Source organism: Lithobates pipiens, unplaced genomic scaffold, assembly GCF_037356315.1.
Source record: "Lithobates pipiens isolate NorthernLeopardFrog02 unplaced genomic scaffold, aLitPip1_a1.2 Scaffold_13, whole genome shotgun sequence".
Lineage (NCBI taxonomy): Eukaryota > Metazoa > Chordata > Amphibia > Anura > Ranidae > Lithobates > Lithobates pipiens.
Window position 1 is genome coordinate 27,432,503 of NW_027507718.1, and position 11,603 is coordinate 27,444,105.

At 41.3% G+C, this 11,603-nt stretch overlaps 1 protein-coding gene across 1 annotated transcript in view; it reads right to left on the reverse strand.

The window, feature by feature from the left end:
• The window catches only part of LOC143973984 (annexin A1-like), a 57,851-nt gene extending 47,879 nt beyond the window's left edge, over window positions 1-9,972 (reverse strand). The window contains exon 1 of the mRNA XM_077474934.1: window positions 9,864-9,972. The gene's annotated coding sequence lies outside the window, so the exon portion shown is untranslated. The remainder of the gene's footprint in view (window positions 1-9,863) is intronic.
• Between the last annotated feature and the right edge of the window lie 1,631 nt (window positions 9,973-11,603).

Sequence of the window (11,603 nt, forward strand, 5' to 3'; positions counted from 1 at the left end):
ATCTCTAAACAAAAAATAGTATTGCACTGGGAGCCGGTGCGCTCTGTCTTTCTATTTTTTCTTGTTCTTGCTTTGCATGATTTTCTGATTCTGGTCATCTGGATATGTATATTTAACTGATGGCATCCCTGGCGATACTGAGGCTTAGAGGGTGACTTTGATGTCCAAAGAGGCTACATGGGCACTTTATGACCACGCTTTACTTAAGGGAGTCATATGAAGTTGGTAAGTGAGTACCCCATTATCACTTTGGGTGAAGGTGTTAAGCTGTGGCACTACATATACATGATCTCAGGAAGAGACGCTGTTTCACTAGCTTGCACATCTTGCATGGGACTTTCAAAATTTACTTTTCTATTTACCTGCTATACTGTATGTTTTTTCATAAGTTATGTATGAATATATGTTTTTTTCTTTATTTTTGCACTGTGAACGCATATTGCTTTTTTCTTAGTACCACACATTAATATTTTAACTGCAAACAATGAAGGGTTATCTTATTTTTGTGTTGGCTGCTTTACTTTGATTTTGGTTTATGTTTATTTGTGCAGTTTGTGCACATGTGTGTGGTTTTCACATAGAGCTCAGTTTTGATTGGGTAAAGCTAGCCCAAAGAAAGATTGTGCAGCAATTTTATGGTTGGCTCTGTTGTAGGAACAGTGCACTAATGGCCTTACTGGGTCTAAGGTGGAAGAGTACTACAAATGCTCCTCTGTAATTATTATGCATTTCAGCTCTGTGAAAAAAATGCTGCATGCATTAGCATGAGCCTTTCTATAAATAAATTTGTTTTAAAGCGGAGGTCCACCCTAAAATGGACCTCCGCTCATCGGAATCCCCCCCCCTCCGGCGCCACAATCGGCACCTTTCAGGGGGGAGGGGGGTGCAGTTACCTGGCTAGCTCTCTGCGGAACGGGCGTAGGTTACGCCCCCGTTCCGCAAGCGCCCGCCCCCTTCAGCAAGTGCCCCGCTGCCTGCTGGGAAACACACAGCTCCCAGAGGCAGCGGGGACCGTCCGGATTGCGCCGCGCGGCTCGCGCATGCGCAGTAGGGAACCGGGAAATGAAGCCGAAAGGCTCCATTTCCTGATTCCCATACCCAAGATGGCGGCGGGACCCGGCAGCCGAGCGAGCGATCGGCTTCGGGTGCCGACATCGCGGGCGCGCTGGACAGGTAAGTGTCACTATTTAAAAGTCAGCAGCTGCAGTATTTGTAGCTGCTGGCTTTTAAAAAAAAAAAAAAAAAAACGCGGAGTCCCGGTGGACTCCCGCTTTAAAAAGAGAAAACTCTACAACAAAGAAATAAAGAAAGCCCGCCGTTGGCTTACATCACAGACCAAGTCAAGGCTCTAAAAAGATCCCGACCATATGGTCGGGATCTGCCCAGAAGCTTGGACTATCACATGGCACAGCCTCTCAGCGAACTGCTGACTGCCTAAGCCAGACGTTTCTGCCCACTCCACAGCCTAGTGCTCCAGTGAGTGCGGTAGAGGCAGAGCAGAGAGCTGGTGACTGACAGTCACCAGCTCTCTGCAGGCTGAGGACCAAGAGTTGAGTGATCAGCAGTATTTAATCGCTCAGTTTTTGGTCTTCGAGGCGGAAGGGAACAGCTGTGCCTGGGATCGGTGCTGCAGCCATCTATAGTAGGTAAATATGATTTGTATTTTTTTTTTATGTGATTCCCGAACTTATATTTTTTTTTGTAAAATCTTTATTTTGAAACAGTTTAACTGAAAAATACACTTAAGTATACAGTAGACAGGCGTGTCAGGACCAAACACAAAACAAATAATCTGTAGGAAACAATGACACCCATAGGAACTTTCCTGGTGGCCGAGAGTTGGCGGCTTAAATCAGACACATGAGTCAAGCAGTCGACTGATAATGAACGTCTGGAGTGTCTTTTTGCCTACTCATGCCTACTCTAGTTTCCACGAGCTAGGGCCCTGCCCCAGGGTGCCTCTGATTTCAAAGGAGGGGACAGGCCAGAGCCTAATCCCCCTCCCTTCTTCATACATGAGGTCGGGGAGGCATGGGACCCTACCCCGATGGCTGCCCAGGAGAGGGGGGCCCAATCGCCTCCAGCTACCTCTCCCGAGCATGAAACAGGCCCACAGCAATCCCTCCGCCCAGGAGAGGCGCATCAGTATGGGCCCCAACCGGACAGAAGGATTCCCCCTCGCCTTATATTTTAAAATACATACACAATGCACATGATTTTACAGTACTGATTTTTATGTGTTTTTTTTGTGTTTTTTCTGCCATCTCTGTCCCACTGGTGAGGCTTCCCTTCACTTCCTGTCCATTAAACACATTAGGAAGTGAAAGGAAGTGTGGTAAACCCCTCCTCACAATTATCAATGAATCAAGTGTCCCCATTGGAAGATTTACCCTCTATTCCCTTTCTGATGACAACTAAAAAATTTGGATTGACTCAAATGGAGACAATGAATCTCCCCAGAGGAGACATAAAAAAAAAAAAAAAAAAATAACAGATTTTCACACCCTTCCAAACTCATTAAAATACACATTTAGTTGTATCAGACAACTGACACATTGCTGTTTAACAGTTGATGCTGCCTCCATTCTCTTGATTCAACACAAAGTACCAATTTAGGTAAATGTGCCCAACTCTATTGTACTTTAAAATTGAGGTCCTCTATGTTCCCCCAGTTCTTTTATTTGGATGCTGTATTTGATGAAAAAGCACTTTATGACTAACTGTGTGAACAGGATGGTGGCACAGTAAGCATAAAAGGTCATACTAAGCAGGAAATTTATAAAATTCATCATGGTGTAAATTTTGGAACTTACAACAAAAAATATGTTGATATCAATGTATAGTAAATATGAACAATCAAGGCTGAATCTCAGAATACTCAAAATAGTTTGCTGATCATTGCTTGTGACAGAACGTCAAAGTGTCAATGACCAAACTAGAATAAATGAACTAATATAAGCCAGCAAGTCAAATACTAACCGTTAAACCATTGACTCCCTGACCTTTATATGCAATTATAATTAATATTACGTTTTTTTTTTGTACTTTTTGTTACTTAAAGAGCCATTTACATTTTTGCAGTGTGTTATATCATATGTCCCAGTGTGCTTCATTAAGGCACCCCATTGAAATGAATGGGCTGCCAAACTACCCTAATGCATTTTTTTCCAACGCAACCGTATTGCCATGTTCTGTGGCATGCTGTAATGCAGGTGTATTGCTTTACCGAAACACAGCAATGAATATAACGTGTATTGCCATGAGCATTACAGCAATGCAAATTTGTGAATTGGCCCTTTAATAAATAACATGTTACCCAAATACAGTATGTTAAATGTATTTGTTTACGATATCCTGATCAGGTCTTCTTCCTCTTATTGTTCAATGTAATTGTCACATTTTCAATAAATTGATTACTTGTTATCATCTGCGTAATGGCTAAAACTACTCCAAGTCATTTTTTTGCATCGACTCTCATAAATCCAGTGGTTTTGTCTTTGTCTCACACTGTAACACACCCTTGGTTTAATTGTATCTTCTTCCCTTGAAACTATGCCCATTTATATATTTTATAGGCATTTCTGATGTTTTATTAACTTTTTAATAGGATAACTAAGCTACAGAAAATGAGCACAAATTCTGCTTTTGTAAGTTTCAAGCCTGCTTTAAATTTCTCTCTGTATGCAAATTGTGTTGGTAATTACATTGCAAGATAGTTTTACAAGAGTCACCTTACATTAAAACTACTTATTAGACATGTGCAGAGTAAAATATTTCGTTTCGGAATTTCGTTTTCGTCTGAAAACTTAATTTATTTAGTTACTCCCGAAATTCGTTTTTATTTATTTCATTTTTCGTTCAAAAATTGCATTCGTCCGAAAATCCACATGAATCACGGTCGAATCTGTCTTTGAAGGCTTATGGTGTCTGTCGAATGTATAAAGAAGATTCGACAGAGCTAGTATATAGCATACTTTAGAACCCTATTAAAGTCTATGGGACTCCAACGTTCAAAATCTAAAGTGCTCATTTTAAAGGCTAATTTGCAAGTTACTGTCCTAAAAAGTGTTTGGGGACCTGGGTCCTGCCCCAGGGGACATGGATCAATGCAAAAAAAAGTTTTAAAAACGGCCGTTTTTTCGGGAGCAGTGATTTTAATAATGATTAAAGTGAAACAATAAAAGTGTAATATTCCTTTAAATTTCGTAGGGGGGGGTTGTCTATAGTATGCCTGTGAAGGGGCGCATGTTTCCCGTGCTTAGAATTGTCCCTGCACAAAGTGTCATTTATGCAGGAAAAAAAGTCCTTTAAAATCACTCGCAGCTATAATGAATTGTCGGCTCCCGTAATACAGAGAACACTCATTGAAAGTCATTGATAAAAAAATAAATAAATAAATAAAAAAAAAAGCGTGGGGGTCCCCCAAATTCAATTACCAGGCCCTTCAGGTCTGGTATGGATATTAAGGGGAACCCTGCCTCAAATTTAAGAAAAAATTTGACGTGGGGTTCCCCCTAAATATCCATAACCAGACCCTTCAGGTCTGGTATGGATATTAAGGGGAACCCCGCGTCAAATTTAAAAAAAAATTGACGTGGGGTTCCCCCTAAAAATCCATACCAGACCCTTTATCCGAGCACGCAACCTGGCAGGCCGCAGGAAAAGAGGGGGGGACGAGAGAGCGGCCCCCCTCCCTCCTGAACCGTACCAGGCCACATGCCCTCAACATTGGGAGGATGCTTTGGGGGTCTGTGACCCCTCAAAGCACCTTGTCCCCATGTTGATGAGGACAAGGGCCTCATCCCCACAACCCTGGCCGGTGGTTGTGGAGGTCTGCGGGCGGGGGGCTTATCAGAATCTGGAAGCCCCCTTTAACAAGGGGACCCCCAGATCCCGGCCCCCCCCCCCTGTTTGAAATGGTAAGGGGGTACAAAAGTACCCCTACCATTTCACAAAGAAAGTGTAAAAAATGTTTAAATAAAACAAACACACTTTTGAAAAATTCCTTTATTAAAAATAAAAAAATAAAAAAAAGATTCCAGCGGCGGTAATCCACTCTTGCTATCCATCGACGGACGGTCATATCTCCAGCGATGTCTAATATCATCCAGCGCAGCGCAGCATCCTTCTTCTGTCTCCGTGGAGGAGACACTACAGACATTCCGGCGGCTGACGTTTGTTATATACGGAGGGCGGGGCCACCCGTCACCTGACCCCGCCCCCCTCTGACGCAAGGGGAAACCCGGGGTTCCCCGTGACGTAGGGGTGACCCCGCCCCCCTCTGATGTAACGGAAACCTGCCTGTGTTACATCAGAGGGGTGCGGGTCACCCCTACGTCACGGGGAACCCCGGGTTTCCCCTTGCGTCAGAGGGGGGCGGGGTCAGGTGACGGGTGGCCCCGCCCTCCGTATATAACAAACGTCAGCCGCCGGAATGCCTGTAGTGTCTCCTCCACGGAGACAGAAGAAGGATGCTGCGCTGCGCTGGATGAGATGAGACATCGCTGGAGAGATGACCGTCCGTCGATGGATAGCAAGAGTGGATTACCGCCGCTGGAATCTTTTTTTTATTTTTTTATTTTTAATAAAGGAATTTTTCAAAAGTGTGTTTGTTTTATTTAAACATTTTTTACACTTTCTTTGTGAAATGGTAGGGGTACTTTTGTACCCCCTTACCATTTCAAACAGGGGGGGGGCCGGGATCTGGGGGTCCCCTTGTTAAAGGGGGCTTCCAGATTCTGATAAGCCCCCCGCCCGCAGACCTCCACAACCACCGGCCAGGGTTGTGGGGATGAGGCCCTTGTCTTCATCAACATGGGGACAAGGTGCTTTGAGGGGTCACAGACCCCCAAAGCATCCTCCCAATGTTGAGGGCATGTGGCCTGGTACGGTTCAGGAGGGAGGGGGGGCCGCTCTCTCGTCCCCCCCTCTTTTCCTGCGGCCTGCCAGGTTGCGTGCTCGGATAAAGGGTCTGGTATGGATTTTTAGGGGGAACCCCACGTCAATTTTTTTTTAAATTTGACGCGGGGTTCCCCTTAATATCCATACCAGACCTGAAGGGTCTGGTTATGGATATTTAGGGGGAACCCCACGTCAAATTTTTTCTTAAATTTGAGGCAGGGTTCCCCTTAATATCCATACCAGACCTGAAGGGCCTGGTAATTGAATTTGGGGGACCCCCACGCTTTTTTATTTATTTATTTATTTATTTTTTTATCAATGACTTTCAATGAGTGTTCTCTGTATTACGGGAGCCGACAATTCATTATAGCTGCGAGTGATTTTAAAGGACTTTTTTTCCTGCATAAATGACACTTTGTGCAGGGACAATTCTAAGCACGGGAAACATGCGCCCCTTCACAGGCATACTATAGACAACCCCCCCCTACGAAATTTAAAGGAATATTACACTTTTATTGTTTCACTTTAATCATTATTAAAATCACTGCTCCCGAAAAAACGGCCGTTTTTAAAACTTTTTTTGCATTGATCCATGTCCCCTGGGGCAGGACCCGGGTCCCCAAACACTTTTTAGGACAGTATCTTGCAGAATCTTTTCTCTCTGTCAAATCTTTTTTCTCTGTCGAATATTTTCTCTATATAATCTTGGACTAATAGAGGTAAGGTTAGGCACATTCGAACACAGGTTCTATAGACACGTTGTCAGAGTCACGTCGAATCTCCTATTCTATATCGAACTGTTGTAACAATGAAAACGAAAATAAAGCATTTATTTATGTCGGATCTTTCGTTTTTCGGATTTTGTGCTTTCGTTATCGTTTGGCAAAACGAAAACGAAAATAGCTGAAATTCGGACGAAAATGCATTCGGACGAAAACGAATGCACATGTCTACTACTTATTAAAGTAGAGTCAATAGGGAATCAGCAGCATAGCTACACTTCTCCTGACTCAGGTGTAAAATGTTCCCTTGTTCCCTGTAACACTTCTACCTCCCTCCTAATATATATATATATATATATATATATATATATATATATATACAGGCATACCCCACTTTTAAGTACACAATGGGGTTTTATTACCAAAGCTTAATTGAACAAGCTGGGGTTAGAAGTTCATTGGTTTCTATGCAGAACTGAGCCTGATTTTGCACTTTCCAGCTTTAGTAAATAAACCCCATTATGTACTTAAAAGTGGGGTATGCCTGTATATATATATATGTAGCGCCGGCTCCTGAAGAGCACAAGGTATGTTTTTGAAATTTAATGTTACACCTGAACTGCAGTTTGGTTTGGGTATCCACCTGACTTTATGTCTCGGGGCTGGCTAGCCCGAGACAAGGAAACTAAAGACAGGATTCCGAGGTGGTCCGTGCCATCTCCAGTTGTGGGGAGGCCCAGAAACTTCGTAGCTATCCAGGGGAGGACTCGTCAGAAGAAGGCCACATACGGGTTGGCTTCTTAGCAAGAGCCTGGTGAGGCTGAGGGACCTAAGTGAATCCAACCTTGTGGGTTTCGCCAAACCGGCTGAAAGATACTGGTACCACATGAATGTTCTACAAGTTCTAGTTCTCTACATGTTCTACAACAATGTCTGTGGCAGAGATTTGTTCCTGATTTAAGCCCCTTGTTGGTTGCTAGGCCCTGTGAGAGAGGGACTATCCAACTTGAGTGAACATCCAGCTGTGAATGGCTATTCTCTGGATTTAGTCGAAGTAAGAGAGTTCTTTATTATTGACTTTGACACTAAGAGTACCTGGACCTTTCCTCCTAACCCTCTGATCCTATACTAAGAGACTCTTCATTAACTACATTTTTTGCAAATAAAAATCCCTGTAAACGGATCTGTTGTCAGTCTCTAAAGTTCCTGGCCCATCTACCACGGGAACGCCTAGACGCAAATCGAGGTAAAGAAGGTAATGGTATGCCCAATCAAACCAGCAGCTCCTTCGGGAGTTAGTGCTCTATATATATATATATATATATATATATATATATATATAAATATATATATATATATATATATATATATATATATATATATATATATATATATATATATATATATATATATATATATATATATATATATATATATATAAAATATCCAATGGTTTCCACTGCACACCTATCAGAGATAAAAAACAGGCCCAGGTGAGCAGCAAAGACTTTAGTGTATATAATCCAAAAGAGAGAGCGGCACTCATGGGTCTTGAATGGTGAACGCAATATGAAGGTTTTATTTTGACGTTTCGACAAGGCACAAGCTTGTCTTCCTCAGTACCTGTGCCTCATCAAAATGTTAAAATAAAGCCTTCACTGTTTGTTCACCTTTCAAGACCCATGAGTGCCGCGCCCTCTTTTGGATTTTATACTTATTTATTATTATTTATTTTTTTAGGGGAAGGGGGTTATTCACTCCCTGCTATGAAACAGAAAGTGATATAAGTTGTCCCTAAAGTAATACAAATTGTCTCCTAGACAGATGGCACGGGTACAAGTTCCTCCAATGGAAAATGTCCCATTTGTTCCTGTTCCAGTCTAAACTTTTATACGTTGCCTCACTTTTGGCCCCATTGACAGTAGTCACCTGGACAAATTAATGAATGAGTGAATTTTCCTAGCACCTAGAGTGACTCTCTCTAGAGTGAATGTTACAGACAGAGGCTTTCAATTAGCTAAAAAAATGTCTCTCCTGAGGTCCAGAAGTCCAGTAGAATTCCCCACCCCTCCATTAAGAATCAACAAATGTGCCTTTTTTTAAAACCTAAGAGAAACAAGGAGGCTACCACTGCTGAACTCATTCTGAATGCAAATTGTGTGGCTGGCTATACCTTTAAAAATTTGACCCACTGTCCTGGAACAAGAATACTGCTAGTGAAGTCAGAGGAAAGTCAGAAAGTAAGAACACCATATCTGTTTATTTGATCCAGATCCATGGCTCAAATATTGAAGGCATTGAATAACATCTGGACAACTTGTATGGTTAAAGGGAGCACACAGGCTGACATAAAATTGTAATATTTAGTATGCTCAACAAATGCTATTCACTACAGTCCGCAGATTTTTCCACCATTGGCTTCATAAAGATGCGTTTTTCTCTCAAGTGTCTCTGCCCTTTAACGTCCATGCAATGAAATTAGGACAGTTACAAAGTGCAGGTACGGAGGGTATCATTGGAGCCTGAATGTACCTAGATAATGCGTTAAATTAACTTGATTCTTTACTCTACTGCAAATTTTCAGAAATAAACACAAAGGGGGTTATTTACGAAAGGCAAATCTACTTTGCACTGAAAGTGCACTTGGGTAGATCTGAAATTAGTGGAAGCTCTGCTCATTTTATCATCCAATCATGTGCAAGCTAAAATGCTGTTTTTTATTTTCCTTGCATGTCCCCCTCGGATCTACAGCGACTTTACTTCCAAGTGCATTTTCAGTGCAAAGTGGATTTTCCTTTAATAAATAACCAACAAAGTGTTATCAGTATCTAAGTTCAAATGACAATCAAAAGGGGGAAATACTTTTTAAAGAAAATCTTTGAATGGTAGATTTTTCTTTAGTACAAGTGTTTCATGAATAGGAGGAGCAGGTGACTAGCCATGAATCTCCTCTGTCTCTGTAAATACAAATTAAATGTTATATTTATTGTGATAAACACTGTGAGTAGCACTGACAGGCTCTGAATTCAATTTGTTTCTGCTCTGTGGTTAAAACCACTTATTTGCTCTTGCCTGCAGCAACTGTAAAAAAATAAAAAATACATTTTACATTGGAACATATTGTTCTACAATGTCTTGGTTCCTTTTTAACACAAGCAATCAATTTCCTTTATTTATTGCAAATAAAGCTAATTTGGTAAAATAAAAATAAAAAATAGCTTAGAAAAAACTAAAACTTACCTTTTGTGTTCTGCCTTGCACTTAGGATTAGAGCTCCTGAAGTTATACTCTATAAAACAGAGACCCGTGTTCTTTATAATTCTTTTGGGCCACACCTAAAAAAAAAAAAAAAATAGAACCTGTATAATTGGCTGTGACACAGACTTAATTATGCAGTCATTCGTGTGAAGAAAGAACATGTTTCTAATAACATACACACAATAGACAAACTGACAAAAACAAAAAAAATGAATAAAATAACTTTTATTGGTATAAAAAATAAATATACTTTTAAAAAGGCTTTAACGTCAACTCCTCCTGCTAATAATAAATGCACTTATTATTGCCTGAAGAATGCTATCGCCCAAAAAGGTCACAAATCTTATAAATGTAATATAGTGCAAACATACTTAAAACCCTTAAAATATTATGGCCTGTAGTACACATAGATAAAAAAGACCATCTGTACAGTGTATCTTTGTATGTATATGCTTTAATAATAGCGATCATGTGGTTAATAAATGAAAACAAAATACAACCAACAAAATGTAGCGCTACATTTTTTTGGTTATATTTTGCTATTTGACTTGGTTTGTTTGTATGTTAGCTGCTGGTTTGTGTTACTTTTTATTATTTGCTAATTTGATAGGTAGCGCAGTGTTTTCCCCCTTTTTTTCTAATAAATGAAAACAACTTAAACCTCAAAAATTATCTGTATATGATACAGCCAGGGTTTTGGAAAACAGAAATGTGTTCTCCATGCTGGATAAAATTCCCTTAAAATATTGAACTATCAATCAGCAATTATATCTGCTTCCAGATATCTTTCACCTTTAAAAACTGTTTCCTGTACAGGGAAATTCTCACATATATGTAAAAATTACTTAGAATATATACATTATATATTTTCTGAATGCAATGACCCTGGAAAATAAAATGGTGGATGTTGCACTTTTTTATGTTGCAAAATATTTGCACAGCGGTTTGTCAAATGCAGATTTTTAGGAAAAAATACACTTAAAGCGGAGGTCCAACCTAAAGTGGACATCCGCTCATCGGAACCCCCCCCCCCCTCCGGTGCCACAATCGGCACCTTTCAGGGGGGAGGGGGGTGCAGTTACCTGGATAATCCAGGTAACTGCACCCACTTCCGGGATAGCTCTCTGCGGAAAGGGGCGTAACGTACGCCCCTTTCCGCAAGTGCCCGCCCCTTCCCGCAAGTGCCCCGCTGCCTGCTGGGAAACACACAGATCCCAGAGGCAGCGGGGAGCGTCCTTATTGCGCAGCGCAATTCGCGCATGCGCAGTAGGGAACCGGGAAATGAAGCCGAAAGGCTCCATTTCCTGATTCCCATACCCAAGATGGCGGCGGCAGGACCCGACAGGCGACCTAGAGATCGGCTTCGGGTGCCGACATCGCGGGCGCGCTGGACAGGTAAGTGTCACTATTTTAAAAGTCAGCAGCTGCAGTATTTGTAGCTGCTGGCTTTAAATACACTAATGAATTTTAGTGCACGCAAACACAAGAGATTATGTTACCCCATGTAAATAGATACCAAATATGTCACACTTTAACTTTTCACCCATAAAGTAGTTATATACAAATTTGTTTCTCATTCAGGACCCTAAGATTTTCGCGGCACTTCTTATAAGAAAATAAAGAGAGTTTATGATATGTTGCTGTAGAAATAAGTCTAACGGTCCTGTTGAATGCAATGATGAGTTGTATGTTTGTACTCCACAGATATCTGTCTGCAATGTA